Source organism: Nymphalis io, chromosome 4, assembly GCF_905147045.1.
Source record: "Nymphalis io chromosome 4, ilAglIoxx1.1, whole genome shotgun sequence".
Taxonomy (NCBI): Eukaryota; Metazoa; Arthropoda; class Insecta; order Lepidoptera; family Nymphalidae; genus Nymphalis; species Nymphalis io.
The window spans coordinates 5,900,083-5,923,197 of NC_065891.1; the positions used below are offsets into that span (position 1 = coordinate 5,900,083).

The 23,115-nt window shown below is 30.5% G+C and overlaps 5 non-coding genes across 5 annotated transcripts; 3 read left to right on the forward strand and 2 right to left on the reverse strand.

The window, feature by feature from the left end:
• Positions 1 to 1,552: 1,552 nt before the first annotated feature.
• On the reverse strand, positions 1,553 to 1,639 carry Trnay-gua (transfer RNA tyrosine (anticodon GUA)). Its single transcript is given in 2 exon segments — positions 1,553 to 1,588; positions 1,603 to 1,639. It is a non-coding gene; the product is annotated as a tRNA-Tyr (tRNA).
• Positions 1,640 to 5,289: 3,650 nt separating this feature from the next.
• On the forward strand, positions 5,290 to 5,378 carry Trnay-gua (transfer RNA tyrosine (anticodon GUA)). The gene is given in 2 exon segments: positions 5,290 to 5,326; positions 5,343 to 5,378. It is a non-coding gene; the product is annotated as a tRNA-Tyr (tRNA).
• A 1,759-nt stretch (positions 5,379 to 7,137) lies between these two features.
• Trnay-gua (transfer RNA tyrosine (anticodon GUA)) lies at positions 7,138 to 7,226 on the forward strand. Its single transcript is given in 2 exon segments — positions 7,138 to 7,174; positions 7,191 to 7,226. It is a non-coding gene; the product is annotated as a tRNA-Tyr (tRNA).
• A 1,114-nt stretch (positions 7,227 to 8,340) lies between these two features.
• On the forward strand, positions 8,341 to 8,429 carry Trnay-gua (transfer RNA tyrosine (anticodon GUA)). The gene is given in 2 exon segments: positions 8,341 to 8,377; positions 8,394 to 8,429. It is a non-coding gene; the product is annotated as a tRNA-Tyr (tRNA).
• Positions 8,430 to 16,764: 8,335 nt separating this feature from the next.
• On the reverse strand, positions 16,765 to 16,853 carry Trnay-gua (transfer RNA tyrosine (anticodon GUA)). The gene is given in 2 exon segments: positions 16,765 to 16,800; positions 16,817 to 16,853. It is a non-coding gene; the product is annotated as a tRNA-Tyr (tRNA).
• Positions 16,854 to 23,115: the final 6,262 nt, after the last annotated feature.

Sequence of the window (23,115 nt, forward strand, 5' to 3'; positions counted from 1 at the left end):
ACAGGTACACTTTCGATCATACAAAATAATTTAATTACGGATTTTTATAGCAAATTTAATTCGAATTCTTTTTTGGAAACATTTATTGGTATTAATTAAAATTCATAAAATGTATATACAAAACAAAATAGAATTAAAACATTAAACCAACTGTAGTAAAAATATAAATGCCCTTATTGTCCTGCGTCATCGTACCCAAGATGGTGACACTAATATTATACCTCTTTGAATCGTCATATTTATACATATTACTACACATACAATATATTGACTGCCTCTATCGTCTAGTGGCTAGAGGGCAGCAGATCCGGCGGTTCTAGATACAAACAAACCACATTCAAAATAGATTGCGTTTTTCTGTCAAATCAGATTTGCCACCTCATTGGATTATGAGGGAATACTAAGAAAGAGTAAGAGACGAGAAGATCATTAATTGAAAGTTTTAATTAAACGATACAAATATTTAATTTTTAGTAATGACAAATATAATCTTATAATTAAAAAAAATGTTATAATATGACAAATATAAGATTCATATAAATACATTTAAAAATATAGAGAATGTATTATTTTACGTAATACAAAAGCATTTTATTCTTTGCAACGATATGGTTAATCCATAGCAGTCAAGTTTAAATCGCTGCAAACGAAAATGTCAGCTTGTAATCTATGTAATTAAGTGTATGTCAGGGCGGGTTTACTCATAGCAGAGTTGCGCGACTTGTGTCGGGTTAATATGAATAGAAACTTGATAACTGTATTCACTTGTTATAATATTTTTTAATATTTTAAGTAATAAAATAAAAACTTTTATGATTTTTTACTATTATAGTAATTTAGCAACATTTAATTTAAGCACGATAAATTAAATTTATGAAGTATATTATTTACTAATGTTAATTACTTACTAATATTACCAAAATATTAACGAAATAAAACATTTTTTAAGAATAACAAAATATTAAAATGTAAATGATTATTATTTTCAATTGCTCTCATAATTTTAATTTTATGAAAACAGAATCTAGTTAATTGAAGAAACAATATTAGATTTATTAAATAGACCTTAGTCCGTCATAGAAACCATGAAAAATTAAAAAAAAAACGGAAGAACAAGAAGTATAATAGTTTATAGTGTTAATTTATGCACTGCTTAAATACAAGACTAAATGAGCATATTCAACAATGTCAGTAGACGTAACACCCTCGAGATTCGCACAGACTTCGCGAGTTAACTCTTGTTAAATGAATTATTTCCCGCCGAGGTGGCGCCTCTATTGACGGAGCAAACTTTGCTAAATAGTTTCGTTCCCACTGCTATTATTGTTTAGAAACTGTCGCGTAACTTACTGAGCGACAATACCGTCTGTACAATTTCATTGCGTGCGTTTCGGTAGATAATAAAACTGAATACGTTGATACGTGTCAAAAATGTATTATAATTATTACTTATCGCATATATACATATACATGACGTTGAATAAAAACAAATTGTAAGGTTTGGTTTATTTTTTTTTTCGAATAATTTGGAGATATTTTTTTTATAAAAAGATCCTTCGAGCCGGATTTGAACCAGCGACCTATGGATTACCGTTATATCAGCTACAGTCCACCGCTCTACCAACTGAGCTATCGAAGGCACAGGAGATAGTACCATTTGTGGCAGCATGTTATACTTATTATATAAGAAAAAGTGAAAGGTGCGTTCTACATTACGCGAATGTGTTTGTACATACTAAATTAGATTATTTCATTATATATTATTGCCTAAAGTTAGTCTAATATAATAAAGCAATAACATTACGTCTTTAATAATCCTAACTAATATTATAAATGAGAAAGTGAGTTTGTTTATTTGTTTGCTATACTATCACATCTCTCAAAAATGCTTACTAGCAAAATAGATAACGCATTTCTAGAGCACTGGATGCTAAAGTCTATGTCAACCCATTGAAAAACCCTTTGTTGTATTCAAATGAAGTAATAGAATACGTAAAATTTTATTACTACGAAATATTAAGCACATTTACATCTAATATAACGGTATTTTGTCTGAAATAAAGATTACAAGGTAGAATACAAGAAAAAAGAATAAAGATTATAAGCGGCTGTTATTATTAACGGAGGTAGCTGCGCAAGAGATTCTATAGTGATCAAGTGCGAGCAAGTTTATAAGCAGGTCTCACGGATTTACGTGTTTTCCGACGCACTGGAGAGTGTTATCACTGCAAAATACCAATCTACATTTTATCGACCCAGGTTTTGAAGCCAAGACCCTGAGATTTGCAAGCCTATAATTTAGTATAACAGACCAACGAGTAAAATTTTATTTTTATGAACAATTTTATTCTGTAAACAATATATGAAAAAACATTTTAACAATGAGACTCGTCACACTTAATCACATCGCACTTGAGCCAATACTAATTAAATTGGCTATTGTACAGTTTATTATATGCCCAAGTCACAACTAGTATATAGTAAATATTCATAATTTAAAATTTTTTCTGTTCTGTATACTTATTATTTTTAAATTTTAAATATTAAACAAAATACTTATTATTATTTTTTATTTTTTTTATAAATTGACATTGACGTCTAATATACACTGTTGTTATTTTTGACCATTATAATGATTAAAAATGTAGTTTTTTAGTTCTTCATTTTTCGGATGCTTGGAAAACCTTACATTTATTTATTGCTTTAATTTGATGGTAGTAGGGCTTTGTACAGACCCGTCTGGGTAGGTACTACTACAACTACAACTACTACTACTACTACTATAGTTATTGTACTAAGAATTACTATTTATACTTATTGTTATGTTCTGGTTTAAAGGGTTAATTAGGCAGTGTAACTACAGGCACAAGGGACATAACATTTTATAGATATAAAAAACGGTTAATATTTCTTACAGTTCCAATATCTATGGACGATGATTATCACTACTTGAACCATTTACTAGCCCATCTATTTTAAAAAATAGATGTAAATTATACATTCTATGATATTATATATTTTGTGTATTTAATGAATGTTATAAAAACATCCATTGGTAAAGAGTTTCGGTGATATTACATCTCCCTGTCTTACCCCGCGATGCAATTGAATTGGTCTTGTGATCTGATCTTGTACTTGGAAGGTCATGGTTGCGGCTTCGTACAAACACTTTACCACCTGGACATACCGACAGTCAATTAGGCTTCTCTGCATGGATTCCAGAACAGCCCAGGTCTCGATGGTATCGAAGGCTTTTTCGTAGTCCACAAACGCTAGGCATAGAGGCTGATTATATTCCTCGGTCTTCTGTATTATTTGCCTTAGTGTGTGTATGTGGTCTACGGTACTGAAGCCTTTTCGAAACCCAGCCTGTTCCACGGGTTGGAAGTCATCGAATTTTCGGGCAAGACGGTTCGTGATTACCCTCGAAAACAATTTCCATACCATAATCTATACATACTATAATCCATACATTTTGACCTTTTTAAGACTTGTGCGGTGTTGGTACACATATATAGTTGGAACAACGACAATAATTACGTATGTTTCTTTAAGATTACGTAATAACAAGAATGATTTGATGCGCATTTCAATTATAATCCGTTACAGACATTCCCTGGAAGCAAATCAGCTTACTACGCTAACCTGCAGCGATTCCCAATTAATATGTTAATGTAAGTATATATTCGGGTTAGACGGTACACGTTGCATTGAGCGCAAGACGCAGAAACTCCCTCGTTCATATTCATAACCGTTACAGCTTAAGCACTTAATACTTTTCGAAACTAAAATAATAATTAATTAAAATTTATTAATTATTGCCTATGAAATAAATTTTCGCCCTAATTTAAGAAATATCTGTTTCAAGCTGAAATTTACAATAAATATTTCTCATGACGGTACACACAGGGCGAACTCGCAATACTTTCGAACACAATTTTTTTCGAAGATCATTCAAAATGAAAAAAATAACCCTCAAAATATCAATGTTAGGTCAGATTTCATTTATAATAAGACATAAACTGTACAGTTGTATAATTTTTTTTATCTCTGATGCTCAATCAATAATATTACGATTAAAAAAATAAAAAAAAATAATTAATTTAAGTTTATGAGACAAGTAAAAATAAAATAAAAATAATTACGCTTACAAATCCAAACAAAATAAACCCAATCAACAGCCAATCGTTGTCCACTGCTGAACATAGGCCTCTCCCAAGGTGCGCCAAAGCTCCCTGTCCTCCGCCTTCCGCATCCAGTTGGTGCCCGCCACCTTCTTAAGGTCGTCGGTCCACCTGGCTGGAGGGCGCCCTACGCTGCGCTTGCCGATTCGCGGTCTCCACTCTAGGACTCGTCTGCTCCAACGGCCATCGGTCCTACGACATACGTGACCAGCCCACTGCCACTTCAGTCTGCTAATTTTGCAAGCTATGTCGGTGACTCCGGTTCTTTTCCGGATAATCTCATTTCTGATCTTATCCTTCAAAGATACTCCGAGCATAGCTCGCTCCATAGCACGCTGAGCGACTTTGAATTTGTGGACTAGTCCCGCAGTTAGTGTCCACGTTTCGGCACCGTATGTCATGGCAGGTAAGACGCATTGGTTGAAGACTTTCGTCTTCAAACATTGCGGTATAGACGACTTGAGGACTTGACGAAGGTTGCCAAACCCAGAGAAATGTATTTCATTAAACTTTTATTATTTTATTATTTATTATTACACAAATAAAATATTTATATAATTTATGATTAATTGATTAATAGGCAGTAAAGGCCGGTAAGTTTCGTGCTGAAATATAATTTATGCTCAATCAATAATATTACGATTAAAAAAAATAAAAAAAAAATAATTAATTTAAGTTTATGAGACAAGTAAAAATAAAATAAAAATAATTACGCTTACAAATCCAAACAAAATAAACCCAGAGAAATGTATTTCATTAAACTTTTATTATTTTATTATTTATTATTAGACAAATAAAATATTTATATAATTTATGATTAATTGATTAATAGGCAGTAAAGGCCGGTAAGTTTCGTGCTGAAATATAATTTAAAAATTAGATAGGTAATTAGAATATCGTTCGATATTAAAATATTTATAATTATGAATAAGACATGTCGCCAAATAATGTTTAAGTTAAGTTTCATATTATATATAAATTAATGTTTCGAAGAAACTAAATTATTATGTTTACTGGTCAAACGTGATATTGTATAATTGATTATATCAGTTAAATTATACATTCAAAAAAAGTGTTGATACTTAGTTTCGCCTACATTCATATACCTTCGATAGCTCAGTTGGTAGAGCGGTGGACTGTAGAAAGTCATAAATTGTAATCCATAGGTCGCTGGTTCAAATCCGGCTCGAAGGATATTTTTTTAATTACTACAAATTATTTGTCAACAAATATTCTTACCTCGCATTATTATAGAGGTTTTTTGTATAAATATGTATAGTCAGACATAATTGCACGAATCACAAGGAAATCACTGAAAAGATTTTAATGTAACTTTGTGCTGTTATAGTTTATATCCTGGATCAAATAAAAAAGACATTTGTCTTTAGAAAAATATTAGTTGGCATTACGATAATTATTATTTCATAATAATTAAAATCATCAATAATCACAGGTACAGATTTCTAATTTTATACAAGAAAAAATAACGGATTACTTCCATTACATTCTATTCATATTCTGTCGTTTGCCCTTATTTAAAACCGCAACGAAAAGCAGAAGTGAAACAATACAACTTTAACGTACTGAATCTTAATATATCTATTAAGGTAAGTGCGGGTTATTAAGGCCTACGTAAGGAAGATTTGAAATAAATCAAAAACTGTTAATCGAAATCAACTAATTTTAATTTTTAATAAAGTTGTAGATCAACTACTACAAATCAATAAATAAAAAAGGCAAATTCTGCCGTAAACAAAAACAAAATTAAACATTTTTAAAAACCTTATTAGTATTATACTATGGTAGGGTAATAAGGCCTAAAATTTTAACATGCTTAAATAATCAAAATATACTTGGTACATTTGGTAAATGAGATCAATAATAATAGGATACACTAATTATGCTTAAAGCCTTGAGAATAATGAAAAAATCTTGGTTAACAATCATCGAGGCACTTCAAATCATCTGTATCAGCCGGTGACAAGCCGAAGCTAATTACAACCAGACTCAGGGCAAACAGACATGTTCATGCACACAAATGTTTACCCTGGGTGGGAGTCGAACCCACGACCTGCTGCGCGAAAGGCAAGTATCTACCTACCAATCACTCCAACCGACTCGTCAAATTTATAATTACTTTTTTACATTTCTAACATTCTGAAAAACAAACGAAATAAACTGTTAAAACAGACAAATGTTTGTACAAAAAAGGAGGGTGGGTAATAAGGCCTACGAATAAATTCGGTAGGCCTTAATACCCGCTGATACCATGTACAAATAAAGATTAAATAAATAATTATTAGTCATGATACATTTTTTAAACATCAAGTTAATAGAAACCAAGAATAAAAGAAAACTAAAAGGTAAATATTTATAATATAAATATAATATTTAAAAAAATACTTGCGATTGATTCGGACGAATTCTTATTATTTCAGTCGCGCAACTGCTCCTCTTTATGAACGTGGCAGAGAGCAAGCGAAAACGTGGCGATAAGTTTGAAGCAACATCTATGAGAGTTAACTGCCCACAAGGGTGACTTGAAGCGAATACGATCATTTTAAATATCATTTTTGTTATTTATGCCTTATTACCCGCACCTACCATATTTTCTAAGGGACACTCATCAGATATTCTACCGATAAACAGAAATAGTATTATTGCGTTCCGATTGAAGAATGAGTGTGCCAGTGTAAATACAGGCACAAGGGACATAACAACGTTGTTGGCGCATTGGCGATGTAAGAATGGTTATTACTTCTTATATAGCAGTATAGGCGGTAGTGACCGCCTAATTAAAAAAAATATCATTATCAGAAAACCTGACTAAATTCTTGTTTCGATGAAAGTGAATTGAATGATTACATTGTTGCTGGATATATGAAATATTATGTAATTGATTATATGAAGTAAATAAAAAAAATTAAAACTTAATTTCGTCAATATTTATATACCTTCGATAGCTCAGTTGGTAGAGCGGTGGACTGTAGATAGCCGTTAGTAGTAATCCATAGGTCGCTGGTTCAAATCCGGCTCGAAGGAAAATTTTTAATCACCTCAAAGTTTTGAAATTATATTGTAACAAATTCTAAATCCGCCTTATTGAAAAGATCATTTGTCCATACTCAGTTTTTGCACGAATCACAGGGAAATTTACTGGTGGTAGAGCTTTGTGCAAGCTCGTCTGGGTAGGTACCAACCACTCATCAGATATTCTACCGCAAAACAGCAGTACTTGATATTGTTGTGTTCCGGTTTGAAGGTTGAGTGAGCCAGTGTAGTTACAGGCACAAGGGACATAAAATCTTAGTTCCCAAGGTTGGTGGCGCATTGGATATGTAAGCGATGGTTGACATTTCTTACAATGCCAATGTCTAAGAGCGTTGGTGACCACTTACCATCAGGTGGCCCATATGCTCGTCCGCCTTCCTATTCTATAAAAAAAAACAACTGAATAGATTTTAATTTAACTTTGTGATACTATTGTTTATATGCTGGATAAAGACATTAGTCACTAGAAAAGTATTCGTAGGAGTTGGAATAACGACAATTATTGTTTTATGTTTGAAATTAATAAAATCATAGGTACAAATGACTGATTTTATATAAAAAATCTTAGCGGAATTACGTTGTATAACCACTAAAGCAGAAGTAAGAGGACTTTGTTGTACATCAGCATGCACCCTCATGTTTTTAAAGCTGAGTATGTCGTGCTAACATTAAAAAAAGACCAATATGCATAAGTGAGGACTAGACAGTCTGTCCAGGATAATTCTACAGAGCACCTTTTTTTTTTATATGCCCCGGGATGGCAAATGACTCTAATCCGCCTGATGGTAAGTATTATTGCGAAATAGTATTATTGCGTTCCGATTGAAGAATGAGTGTGCCAGTGTAAATACAGGCACAAGGGACATAACAACGTTGGTGGCGCATTGGCGATGTAAGAATGGTTATTACTTCTTATATAGCAGTATAGGCGGTAGTGACCGCCTAATTAAAAAAAATATCATTATCAGAAAACCTGACTAAAGTCTTGTTTCGATAAAAGTGAATTGAATGATTACATTGTTGCTGGATATATGAAATATTATGTAATTGATTATATGAAGTAAATAAAAAAAAATTAAAACTTAATTTCGTCAATATTTATATACCTTCGATAGCTCAGTTGGTAGAGCGGTGGACTGTAGATAGCCGTTAATTGTAATCCATAGGTCGCTGGTTCAAATCCGGCTCGAAGGAAATTTTTTAACACTTCAATTATTTTACCAAACATAAGTCCTAAAATCGTATTATTTGAAAGGAATCCACTGAATCTTATAATATTGAACGATTGCTCATTCAATATATTTTTGTACATTATATTTCGTGTGTCGAAAACGGCTCTTTACGCCAAAGGTTTTACTTTTTAGTTTATCTATGTAGCTGTCCTTCCTGAGAAAAAGTACATTTCATTTTACATTGCTAAAACAATATAGAAAATTATGATGAAATAAAAAATCGACCTAAAGTGATTCCAAAATACGAACTTGCTACCTGTACAACTGGAAATTCGCATAAGTGAGGATCCCCACCAAGGTTCGATAAGAAGAGAAATGTATAAAAACCAGCTGACCTTCTTTCTCAAAAACGTTGCTAGCTATCGTACCATTACAATTGAACTGAAGCGGATCAGCGATAATCTTTTTTGAAATAGCTTGGGAAGGTTTAATAAATTAGTCTTAATGAATATTTAACTAATTAGCATGATTTTTTTTTAAATGAACATTACATACCAGTGACCATGATTTAAGGATTTTCTAGTTTATGACAATTTAAAATGTCCGCAAGGCAAGCATCGTGAAATTACTTTATCGCCAAAACATTAGAGATACCTACGCATAAAATTGTTGATATTTAATAATTGTAAAATTTATTAAAATAATTTGAAACTTAATGTTTATTGTGTCAAGCACACACACAATTCTTAGGAATCTACCACCGAAATCGGAAAGAAGAAAAATATATTAAGAAAAATATATTAAATACTAGAAATCATTCATTAATTTTGTTTTTTATTATGGTATGCCTTTATATAAGTCAGTTGGTAGTGTTTTTTGTTTAATTAATGGTCTGTACGTACAACTTGATACTTTCGTTTCATTAGTGTTACGTTACTGTTAATAGGCTATGTTAATATTGACTAATTGAATCATCAATCAACAGAAATGTAATATATGTATATGATATCATATAAGAATGTTTTAAATTAATAAAGTGTTTCATAACTTATTGAAAACTGATTCATAAAAATGTTTTAAATAAGTTATATTAATGCAATTAATATTTCTATGTTTTATATTGTATTCGAGATTACCCTCCACTAAAAAAATATTAGTCGTTATATTGATTCGTTTATATGATAATATATAAAAATGGATGCTTAGTATTGATATACGAATGATTCGATTATAAACTATCGTAGTGTAAGATCAGCGGGCGTAAATTATCATGGAAACAGAAACTTTTCTTTATGAAATAGGTAACATATGGGAATCTGACGGTAAGTGGTCATTACCGCCCATAGACATTGGCGATGAAAGAAATATTAACCAATGCGTACATCGCTAATGCGCCACAAGCCTTGGCAAGTAAGTTTTTATCTCCCATGTGCCTGTAGTTACACTGGCTCCAACACCCTTCAAACCAGAATATCGCAATACTAAATATTACTGTTTGCCGATAAAATATGTGAACTGCCACTTGGATATATGTATATAAATAAATTCATATGAAAACAGTTAAATTTAAAACGGGGACTTCGTAAGCAGCCTAACGTGTCATGTTGTGTTGATATCTATCGAAACTCATATAGATATTTACCTAAACAAGGTAATACATTACGTCTTGACTTACAAAGTAAAAGAGTTCATTACAAATACAAAAATCATTGGACGTTAAAATATCTAAAGTTTCATTTGCTTTAAGGATACCGGTACCTAATTTGAATAGTATTGTCGCATCGCGATAAGCGGGTTTCCGGCCCGTCATCCTGCACTACTTAGGTCTTTTAGAAGGGAAACTTTTTGAAATGTCTACATGCAATTGTTTTTTGAAATGTGTACATTAATATCTAATCTTGTACAAAATAATACCCAAAAATTCATATTTCGATTACTATTTTTACAATATAGTACAGAATAGCATACGAAGAACGAAAAATCATTATATCTTATATATTTTATCATTTATATTTACATAATGGTTTTTAAAAACAATAATTGCTAATATTTACTAAATTTACTACAAACAGCGAGTTCAACGTATATTTCGTATTTTGACATAAATATAAGTTCCAAATGACATAGCGTGATACATAATGAGCCTTCGAAAGCCCTATCGTTGAATATGTATAAAATATTTACGTGCCAAATTGACAGCAATCATAGTAAAGGGCACTCCAAAGATCAAACATGAGCTTGCCAAATAATTCAGCAGGGCCCAACACTTAGCATAAGGTCAAACTGACATTTCGAACAACATTTACGTCGACGGCAATTCATAACATTGTACGGAAACAAGCGTCACGCGAGACTGGTTATAGTGAATATTCGTAAAACTATCGATTGTCGACATTTACTAAAAGTATACAATAAAATATTTCCTTTGAAATAGTTCAATGAGCGAACTGTTTCAAAAGAAACATACTTATATCATAAAGAGGCAAGTTTATTTATTAATAATTTGTTGTTGTTTTCTATTTAATAAGTTTTTGTTTTTTCATAAGATTTGGCTAATTGACATAATCATTTAGATATAATCAGTGAGAATATTTCGTTATTTTGTGAACAATTTTTGAAAACTTTTGCAAAATTATGACATTTTTTTTAATTTTTTTTTTATAGAATAGGAAGGTGGACGAGCATATGGGCCACCTGATGGTAAGTGGTCACCAAACGCCCTTAGACATTGGCATTGTAAGAAATATCAACCATCGCTTATAGCCAATGCGCCACCAAACCAACTAAGATTTTATGTCCCTTGTGCCTGTAATTACACTGGCTCACTCACCCTTCAAACCGGATTACAACAATATCAAGTATTGCTGTTTTGCGGTAGAATATCTGATGAGTGGGTGGTACCTACCCAGACGAGCTTGCACAAAGCCCTACCACCAGTAAACATACAATGTCTACAGCAAAATCCAAAATATCATCATTCCATTTTATATAAATTAAGAAGACAACCAATCACTTATAAATTTAAAATCAGAAAATTCAGTCAACGCTATTTTTTTTATTGTATTTATATAATCCAAGTCAAATTAAATGACAGAAATTTTCGTCGCTTACATTTTGAATTTCACATGTGGTTTCGCTGATCTATAAAGAAATTTAGAAAGCAAAATTAAGAAAAACTTACAGCAGGTGTTGGTGCTTGAAGACACTGAATAACACGATGTAAAATACAGACTATATGTCTTTTCATTCACCCATCACGCAGTCATCACTTGATTTAAGAAAAAAACTCGATATGCTCTTGATATTGATATATTTTTATCTCGGGAAATAAAATGAAATTCAATAACGTATCAAAACAACATTAAAATAATAAAAGTAGTAGACGAGATATTTATCCCTGAACAATGCTCTAATAGGCACAATTTATCGATACCTTTCTTATCGTACATGCTTGGCGTTAAATAAAAGGGTAGTACTACAAACGGAATTGCCTTGTCGTAGCCACCACTAAAATATTTATCCTTGAGTTAGGAAGAATGCCTGATTTAATTATTACAGTCATTCTAACTGCTGTTTGGCATGAAACGCATTTAATATACGCGGCACTCTTCTATAAATACGTTGTTACGAGATCTTCACGAATGATACGAGTTTTTATAGCAGTCTTTGCGGGATTTTTAATCGACCAAGTCTATTTAACAGACAATCATTCTATAAATATATGCAATCACGAATTCCATTTCCGTTGCAGCTTTTTCTTTTTTTATTTATTAAAAAACGGTTGTATTGCTTGAAATCTTTTTATATTGACATAGATTTACGTTAACTATATAAAGAGTGACGCATTTTCTGTGCTTTGTACTTACATTTTTAAAATGAGGAATGATATAATAAATGAGCTTTTATAACAAAATACTTACTTACTTTTATAAAATAAGAAAAACTGGATGAAAAATTATCTTAAGTGATTTCATTTTTTGTATCGTCGTATATATTTATTTATTATTATTATATTATTAAGGTATATAAAATAATGATATCTAAAAAAAAAGTTGTTCCTACTCAAACTTTTTTTGACTTTTTACTCTCTTGCGGTAGCAACTGACCTGTATAATTTCAATGTAAATGTTCAATTTATATACATTTATTTTTGATGTAAGCACGTGATGATATGACCATTCGTACAATCAGTACAGAGGGCCGAGTTGTTCGCTTCGAGTTACGCGTGCTTCACTCCGTGTTCGGTTTTCGCCGAATTCCTTCTAGTGTGCGTTGCAGGTTACAAGTAGTAGTCGCGTCGCTGCGAGCACACGCTACGTAACGCTTTGAATTTCTATCTAGCATAACATAACGTTTCTATATTATAGTCTAACATCTTTACTACACGAATATTTTACGCATATTTTTAAATGACAATGTAACATATAACGCTCTTTGCGGTGGTTAAAACAATATGGTAAAATATTTGTCTGCTTTAGATATCGAATTTAGATTATATTTACTGAGTTAAAAATATAATCAATAATTATATAAACAATTGTTATATAAACAAGTGACATAATCATTGCGTATTTACATTATTAATATTGAAATTCGTCGCAAATTGGAACATTCGAATGATATCAATATTGGTTAAGTTATGAATGTTATCTTTTAAGAAAAATAACAGCAAACAAATTCTTTAAAGGCGTGTCTATTAAAAATACTTCCACTAATTTACGAAGGCCTAATTAAGTCAATCTCCCATAAAATCCCCTTTTCTTAGCGACTCGTCTCGTCTAAGGCATAAAACGCGCGAAAACCTAATGCCATTTCACGGCGGAGTAAACCTTTCGCGTGGAGTTAATGTCTATTTAAACTCGGCTTAACTTAATCGATCGAGAAGGCTCTTAATTATGGTTTTATCTCAGTAGCAACGAGGATCGAAGTTTCAAGTTGGATTGAATTAGTAGAGTTAAAGTTTTATCCGCTGTCATTGAGCATCATTAAACAAAAAAAAATATATACTCATATAAGTAACATAACATTACTGCGTCAACTATTTGTAAAAATGCCGACCAGATTTCTTATAATAACATAATTTTAATCCTGTATAAATAAAATATAAAATTTGGCAATGATAGATTCTCTATAATATATGAACGTAACATAAACTGTCAAGCGTAGGTTTGTCTGTCTGAATTAGCGTTAAGCCGCTAACCTAGAGTGTCGCCGCCGTATAAATATTCATAATTGCTCCTTGAATGTCATTACGACGATGAGACTTGAGATGTTAATTTATTTTGGCATATCTGATAGAAAATTTAAGGTTATGAATGTTTTGTTCTTATATTTATGCAAAGTTAAATAACTAAATATATATACTCAGATATAATTGAGAGCAAACAAAATTTACGAAACAGTAAATTTATTTCTTTTACTCTTTAATAAATTAAATGTACAAATAGTATTCCTAAATTAAATAAAGACAATTATAAACATATATATACAACATATATATATATATATACTTTACTGGTGGTAGGGCTTTGTGCAAGCTCGTCTGGGTAGGTACCACCCACTCATCAGATATTCTACCGCAAAACAGCAATACTTGATATTGTTGTGTTCCGGTTTGAAGGGTGAGTGAGCCAGTGTAATTACAGGCACAAGGGACATAAAATCTTAGTTCCCAAGGTTGGTGGCGCATTGGATATGTAAGCGATGGTTGACATTTCTTACAATGCCAATGTCTAAGAGCGTTGGTGACCACTTACCATCAGGTGGCCCATATGCTCGTCCGCCTTCCTATTCTATAAAAAAAAAAAATATATATATATATTGTATACAACATTAATATTATATTCCATTCTACAACGTCATATTTACAGATTATCGAAAAATGAAATCCGTGTTAGATTCTGTGACTTGCAATCCGAGCCCCGACGGGACCACAAACCCTAATTACGACTGAGACAATACCGCCTTTATTTTTATCCATTTCCCGCTCAATCATAATTACCACGGTCTATCCTGGGATCCATTGTTGCAGAAAATCACAACCACCTTCCCTCATAATATGATTTAATAATATTGGAGCTCAGAGATTTTTTAAATAATTCTTCCTGTGATACTTAAAAAATTTCGTCTTTTTTGTTCTTATCTTTCGTATAAACTTCATACACAGGTACTTTAGAAGAAATATAAATGTTTTTACATCCCTTATGAAAGCTATATGGGGCGTAAAAGTGCAAACACTACCATATAGTCTGCATTGTGATACAATAAAAGCCTTTGAAATCAAACAACAGCTCAATAAAAGCGAGCGCAATTACCTGCGTCTCGCATATTTATCTTTTTCCCCGATATAAATGCTTTGTGGGGGTCGAACAATAGCGCGTGGGAGGAGAGGGGAAGCTTTATAATTTTTTAATTAATGCCGCCGAAAATATCAAAGTCACTGGCCGTGCCTACTAGTCGGGAATGCTATTAAATTTCTGATAACTTTTTTATAAAGCATTCTCTACTTTTATTATTGCTTAATAGTTATCCCGGGCTTCATTCGTGTTATAAAACCTCTATCCTAGTAAAATTTCACGTATTTATTATTTTATTAAGCATTAACATATATTATAATAATAAAATTGTAATTAAAATTAATATAAAGCGCTAAAATAAACAAACATAATAAAATTTATAGGAATAACCAAAACATTAAAGTATATAATACTTTTATATAATAAAAAGTAAATAATTAAAACAATAGTAATTACAAACCCAATTAGGTGTATTTATTTTATGCTTGTCTAATTATGGGTACACAATAACCTGAACGAGCCCCTTGTAAATGAAGTAATTCTATTGGAAATCCGTGTCACTAAGGGGGTGCGTGCCGCTTTAGAAGACCGAGCGTGAAAGTCACCCATTAGGAAAACTTGTAGGAAAACACGGGTAGAAAGGATTTGTCGCTCAATCTACTCCGTTAATTGTAACGTTGAGTAGATAATAATAAAAGGATAAATTTATTTCGTATTATGTTAGTTTATTTGTACTGTCATGAAACTATAAATTAACGTTTTATTCGAACAACTCTCAAAAACTACTGTACCATTTTTAATGACACTTTTATTAATTTTAAGTTTATGATTACGATCTAAAACAGGTATACTTACGTTCCAATTAATTGTTGAAGGATGGAAATGAAAAACAAAATGAAATTAAGCGTTATAATTATTCAAATAATTGAAACATAAAATACTAATATAAAATAACATAAAGAAACATTGCCAGATATGTTTAATATTGAAAATTATTTCAAAATCCATTCGTAATAATTTAATTAACAAATTGTATGTATAATTTTGCTTCACTTACAAATTCATAAAATATTTTCAATTTATTATACAATTATATAATACATACGCTGCCTGAATTAAATTTTTACGCTTCTTTGATTAGAAATAATAAATTATAAAAATAAATCATTATTCGACAAATTACGATATTAATAATTAAATTGTCACTAACGCCAGTGGAATTACCCTAGAAGGGTATAAATATAATTAAATTTGTATAACGTGCCAGTATATTTGATACTTTTATATATACAACCTTATTGTAGTTAGTAAAAAATAATATTATACAAATATGACTTACATTAAGCATGTTATACCTGTATTGGATGCCTCATGTATATTAAAATTGAAATGTACATTGAAATCGGAAAATACTAATATGTCAATTTATTTCATGGTAAAAAAATGCCATTATAAAATAATATTTGTCATAAATCAACGTTATCAATACATCCGCAGATATCAGCAATTCATTTAAATACACAATTAAAGGGGACACCAGGATTCAGACAATGTTTAATAAAATTTTGTTACACGCACAATAACGACCCGAAATTAGCGTTATTAGCCGATCATGTAAATGGCGTCCACTGTAGGAATTTATTAAAGGTAATTGATTTAATGCATCTCTTTGTTAATTACGGACACTCGCTCTGGGATTCGCGTAAAATTGAATTGTACTCGGTCAAAGAATCGACTATATTTAATCCTTTTAAACATACCTTTATTAAATCGTTAAAGGCAATAAAATATAGGTACTTTTTATCAATTATCGTATCGATAAATTATAATACATTATATAAAAAGTTAATCAACATAATATCATTAAATAGTAATAAAGGTCATTGATATTGATTTCCGAGACTCAATAATTCGCATAATACATAATTAAGTAAATATTTTTTTTAATAACAATTTAACAAATAACATAAAATCATATGTATTGCTAATATTATACTTTATTCCAGATAATAAGAAAAATAAGTCAAAAATGCTTAAACTATAATAAGTCTAAAAAGGAAATCCTTCGAGCCGGATTTGAACCAGCGACCTATGGATTACTATTAACGACCATCTACAGTCCACCGCTCTACCAACTGAGCTATCGAAGGTGTGATATGAGAACTCGTATTTTCATATACTTAAAAACAAAAGTGAAAGTCTTTTTTTTTCTGTTATCTATATAAGAAACTATAACATACAAAGTATATTACATAACGTTTAATAAACAAGTTGAGATAAATTACTTTAGTAATTTGTGATTTTTATTTCTCCAAAATTTTATTGAACTTTATATATATGTTATTAAGATAAGTTATACGTCAAAATCCTACTAGTGGTTTTTAGAAGTAGGCGAATATTGTCAGTTTTATTATTCATAATACTCATCATAATTACATTTTGATTTTAATATCATTATTAAATAATCTTTACTAATAACTAAAACTATAACTTTTATTATTAGTTTTAAATCACATTACTAATTGTTACAACAAAAAGTAGAAAATGAGTATTTTTATATGTTGTATCCATTAACGGTAACTATTTAAATTAATTATTTAATTGAAAGAAACTACATTAAGATCACTATCTTAATTTTTATATAAAACCCTAACAGGTTTAATGGTTCCTAAGTATTAATATTACCGTCGTTTCAGTAATCGTTTAGAAACAAATATAGTTTACTATATGGTAAAATAACAATCAGTAGCAATCATAAAAACCATAATTTCCGGCCACAACGAATGGCTAAAGCTGTAATTATACAGCCATGGTAATTGCTTTGCCAACAGACGCTGTGACTAGTCGCGACGTTTAAAAAATATACAGGTTTTAGTTTTCAATCACCTGGATAACTATTTACTAGATAACTTATTTTCACAATAATTGAGTTGTTAATTATTTATCCCTTCTCTGTGCTTTTGAATTTTCTTGTTTTTTTTTTTTTATTTATAAAATATCTTACACTATGTATATTATTACTAAAAAATAAATATTAATCTCCTTATTTATCCAGTTAAATTTTAATGCTGCCAAGTTCGAGGTCCTTCGTTCAAACCCCGCTCAGAACAGAGAGAAAAAAATAGGTTTTTGTGTCAAGTATCTCTCAGCAGAAGATTAAGGCCTCGTTTTAGCACCTAAACTCACTCCGATGGTGTAGAATAGCCTAGAATAAACGTTCAGCATTATTCGGACATAATTGCCTTTTCAATCTACCAGGCCAAAAAATTTCCTTCTAGTCTTGCTGACTTTTGCTAGAATTTGTCTATCGATTCAGTCTTACTCAGTACCTGTAGGTCTATATCGAGGCAATGCTTTACAATTTTACAAACGCTTAAGCTATAAAAATGTTTGTTCGAATATTAATAAAAGTATGCTCTGTACTTTTGAACAAGATCAAAATTGAAACACGATCGTAAAATATCATAAACTTATATGCGACGTTTACAGTAATAATCATAATATTAAAAAGAAACAGGTATTAAAAATGGTGTTAAACGAAGTGAGTTTTTAAAGCACTGTTGTAACGGATCTTAGTAACAATTTATTAATAATTGTCATGTATGTCTTCATTTCTTACATACATCTCCTTAATTATATGACTTTCACTCTCTCTCACACTTTAAAAATCTTATATTTAAACAGCGATTTATACAAATGGGCAGATTATACCGGGAAATCCGATAATGATCGATGTCCTTAAAATCATGACTAGCAATCCTTATAACGAAAGGAGTCGTCGAGGATTGCTTTATCAGCCCTGTTTAATTGTTGGCGGGAGACTATCTCGCGGTTTACTGGCACCGATTGCCGCTATAAAATGTTATAGCCCTTTTGTTGTGCGCTGTTGTCGCCCGAGTAATAGCGGTTTGAATTCACGTGCTTGACTTTTGTCGAATGAGATTGTTTTTCTTAATTTTTATCGTTATTATACCCTTCTATTTATTTTTTACACTTTTATATTAGCTTCACTTGTATGTAGTTATTTTACTTATCAGTATCGTATCGATTTAATTTTTATAAGTTCATATAAAATGGAAGACAATAACGAATTACAATAATTTGGTAATATCAATGTTCTGTTTATGAAATTAGGGCAACATTTTTGTTCAAATACCTTCAAGTTTTTACATTCATGTTAATGAATATCATCAAGATTGTTATCGAGATTTTTCGTACACATTAGTAAGTTCATATGTATGTATATTTTATACATATGTACAGTATACTCATTATATAGCACAAATATTTTTAAATTCGTTCAATGCAATATTAACCAAATTATAGACGAAGCACACACAAATTATAATTATATTATTTTATGTAATTTATATAATTACTATTAAGTAGTAGTAAGTTTAATATTCGACATAATTATGCTCATTATATATGTTAAAAATTCTTAAATTTAAATAAGAAAATAATGTAGTGGATGAAAAATACCAACTCATATAAACAAGATCATACTAATGTACAATTGCTACCATATTACATGCAAACACTACACAAATTATTTCATACTTTGTATGTATTTTCACGCGTAACATCTAAATTTCTAAATAAAATAAACATGCTCGTGTAGAATCAGCCTTAAATTGTTGTCGAGTATCGTAAACACGTACGATCTACTTTGAATAATTTAGTTTAGAGGGAATTTCACGCACATCCTGCTCGCAAGAACCGCACATAAGAAATACATTTACTTTGGATGTACCTATATTATGAAGTTAGGAACTTTCTTATTGGACAAAAAATAACCTGTAAATATTTATTTACTTTTCTTAATATTTAGAGATAAAAAATAATTAAATTGAGCGTGATCTGAATCTAATTTGGTTTAACATTATTTATAGTTTAATAAAATTACTTACTCATGTATATACGAGGACATGAAATTCACGCTTATCACAACAATAATCTAATTTAAGTGAAAAAGAGTGAATCTGCGAAGCGCAGATATTTATAGATAATATAAAAGCATCATACACTAAAATCTCCGAAATGTGCTGCACATTCTGATATAAGTTTAAGGTAAGCTCAAATTATTCTAAAGTATTTCTTTTAAGATGCGCAACTGGAGTGAGAATAAACGGTCAAGATGTCTTTTTTATGTTCTTCCTATAATGGTTTAGTAGTTAGAATGCATCACAAGCAAAACTTCTTCTCATTCATTAGTACAAAAACAAAAGTTTGCTATTTAAATGATCAAACATGAATAACCTCTATTGTTTTACCCCATTATATATAAATTTTAAATAAGTTTTAGTTTAAATTGTGTTAGTTATGTGTATTTATATTAAAATAAATGTGGCAATCTAAAATCTTTATAATACATTTAATATTTTTTTGTACTAAGCACGTTACTATCAACCGCCTTTTTACATCCGTACCGTACATCGATACAATGGGAAAGTTCAAACGTTCTATATATGTATGTTTTATTTATAAATATTACCATCCAACATTCAGGCTTTTGTGAAAAACACTCACGTCCATTGCAACCAACGCACCGTGATCCAATGTAACGCATGCCTCGCGAATCAAACTGTTAGGGATGCACGAGTATCGATAGGCGATTTAATCTCTTATTTTATATTTATTATGGTATAATTCATTTATATATGATAAACAAGGCCTCCTCTATTCTTAAACAGAAAGGTTGTAGCTTATTCAAACACGAAAATATTCTACAATGCGCGATCAGCTCTTGCAAGAAGTTATACCGAGAGTTCTGTACAGGCTTATTTTGTTATTTATTTATTAATCGATTATTTAATTAATATTATTTCATGTGTTTAATGTTTTTCCTTATTTTTGACCAACTGTTCAATGTAATTTATTGTTTCAATGTCAATGTTGATGTCGATGTACTTCTTAACATCTCTATATAAATAAAATAGGATTCGTCAATAGTTCGAGGTCGCTATTTGCGCGGCAAACAGGTCGCTTCTGCACTGTGTAACGTAGTCATAGGCAATAGGCACGTTTCTATGGAACAATTCACCTTTATAATATATTTTGTGAAGAACTATGCGTATTTATATACTCGTAGATACCAAAACTAATATGACTGAGCTTTATCATATGAACAGAGTTGCTTGAAAACATTTAACGACAGTAAATATTAACGACGCGATGGGCAAATATATATCTAACTAATACAGACATTATATAGAAATTTACAGATCGAAATACTGATCTTTATAATCTGTAAAAATAAATCTTCTCAGGGAAGCCAAATAAAAATATATTGAAAAAAAAAATATTGATTAGTCATATTATTATTATTTTATTACACATCGGTGCCTGCCTTACTCCTACTTTAATCTTCATTCGGGGAAATATGTATTTTTTCTAAGGTAAAAAATAATTAAAAGCATTTCAAATTATGTTTCTATTATGTAGGTACTGGTCTCCATAAAATTTGTAAATTAAAAAAAGAAATTTTCTTGTTTTTAAACTAATGTGTACCATTTTGTTCTTTTATAAAAATGTCCATCAATGTAAAATAGATTAACAAATAATAATCACCACCGAAAACTCTTGCATACCAAGTTTTGTCTAAACACTAGTTAGCTATCGAATAACGTTTACAGCATTCTATACATATACATTGTAAATATTTACAGATGTTATATAAACGAAACAGTTAAAAATAATATATGATTATGATAATTATAAAAAGTGATTACCAGAAGCACGTTAAGAAGACATATGACGTTTTGTTCTTCGCCCTACAAACGATGTTTAACCGAGGTGGTGTTACTCATGGTTAATTACATTGAGCATTAGTCTCACCCAACAAAAATACAACCGCAATTCAACAAAAACAAACGTGAGGATTGCCTCTCAGCGGTGGTAATTTGTCAGGTGTTCTGCGATCAAAGAGTATTTATACCTGTAGACTGTTAGACCGACTAAATATTTATTTTTATTAATATAAGAAAACCCATGCTAAAACCAAAGAAGTAGATTAACAATGGCTTAAATAATAATTTACTTTAAAACAACTTAAAATCAATTTAGGTATAAATTAATTAAAAAATAAAAACAATCAAACTATTGGCTACTTTCCGGCTTTTAATTATCCAAATTTTCCGTGTGTTTCGCACAGTGTTTTGTATTTTTTTTTAAACTACATAAGTTATCTGTGGTCCTCTGGGAGGTAATACATTGATTGCGAGAATGGGCGATTCTATGAGCAAATCCGTGGGAACAACCCGCAACGGTGCCGTGCCGTTGCGCCTCTAACGTCTTCTTCGAGGGGAATGAAATATCTAAACGCGAGTCTCTTAATGGTCCTCATTTATTTCTACCGAATCTCGCACTGAGCGCTCGTAATTATTGCGTTTCCAGTAGGGTTATTAAGTTTTGCTTCGGTTAAAATGAGAAATGGTCACATTTATACCGCGCTCAACTTGATATCTTTGCGCACCAAAGGGTTCAAATTTAATTTTAGATCATGATATTACGATAATTAATAAAATTGTTGAATCGGCTTGACAAATACATAGATAATATAAAGTATATGTAATTATTATATTATTGTTTTTTAAAGATTTGAACTCGATATTCTTTAGATTGGATTGCAACGACTACTTTCTTGTAGTTTTAGTTTAATAAAACTTACTTAAATATGCCTAAATGAAGATTTATATTTTTTTATACCAATATAATACAATATACACTTAGTTAAATAATATATACCTACGACAATAATTAAAATACTGCTATTTATAATAGATAATATTTAAATTACACAATAATGATAAACTATACACGTATTACAGTTTGTTTGTTATTATCACATTTGTTTTAATTATTTAATAATTAAATCCGCCTGTTGTGAAGAAAAATCATTCGAAATTCAAGAAGATTAAATTAGACAAATACCTGTATTACTAGCACTTACCAGAATCTCCTAAATGTACTCTTTTGAACTTAATTTAAATGAAATAAATATAACATAGAAATGTAAAACAACCCAAACATTGTGTAAGAAATTGTGGAAATTTGTTCCCGTGACATATTTCCCATTAATATTTATTCTTTCGAAAAATGTCATGTATTGTTTTTTTAATCGAAAAGCACAACTGACAATATCTACTAAGTTCAAAAGCATAATACATAGTAAAATTATCATGTTGTTCGCTTGTTACCTAATTTTTTCAATTAGGTTTGGCTATTTGCACAATATATTTGAACAACATATGTTTATACGTGTTTAATGAATGTTCTTATGCAGGTTTCCTTATATTCTATAACGCTTGGGAATCGAACCCCTAACATTGCTTGTACTCATTTATAATCATGCTAGTTTTTGTTTGTATTTAGATGACTCGACAAAAAAATCTTGTTGTCTTCTTATTATGT